Here is a 550-nt window from a genome sequence, read left to right on the forward strand (position 1 = left end):
ACTCAGTCTCAAAAAAAAAAAAAAAAAAAAAAGTTTCTGCCTGGTGGGTAACCACAGTGTATATGTGGGCACATGTGTGAGCCATTGTTAAAGGAATCAATCATGGCAACCCCAACTCATTGTGCCAAATCCGATTCTCAGAAAACCTGATTGCTCCAACCATTCTCTTTATGGCCGTGAGTGACAACTTGAGTGAGTCGTTGGTCCCAGAAGAATTTCACCTGGAGGAATCTGTTAGTTGAACCATCTTCTTTGACCTGAAGCATGTTTGAGTGGCCAAGGCCAGAATTTAAATTCCTTTTATGAATAGATTTCCCTTTCTTCCTGACTCCAAGGTCAGAGGAGACTATATATTCCCTGGCTGCCTCTAAAACTAGGAATGGGAATATCTGAAAACAACATTTCTAAGGGAGGTAACCACAGGTTGATTTTAATATGGGACATTTTTCTTGTAGAGGTAAGAAGTGAAATGTTCCTGACAAGGTGGTCCTCTTCTCATGACACAGTGGGCTTTGTGTTTATGATGAGTGAGAACTGGTATTTGGTATTA

Source organism: Cebus imitator, unplaced genomic scaffold (genome assembly GCF_001604975.1).
Source record: "Cebus imitator isolate Cc_AM_T3 unplaced genomic scaffold, Cebus_imitator-1.0 Scaffold126, whole genome shotgun sequence".
In the NCBI taxonomy this organism is placed as follows: domain Eukaryota; kingdom Metazoa; phylum Chordata; class Mammalia; order Primates; family Cebidae; genus Cebus; species Cebus imitator.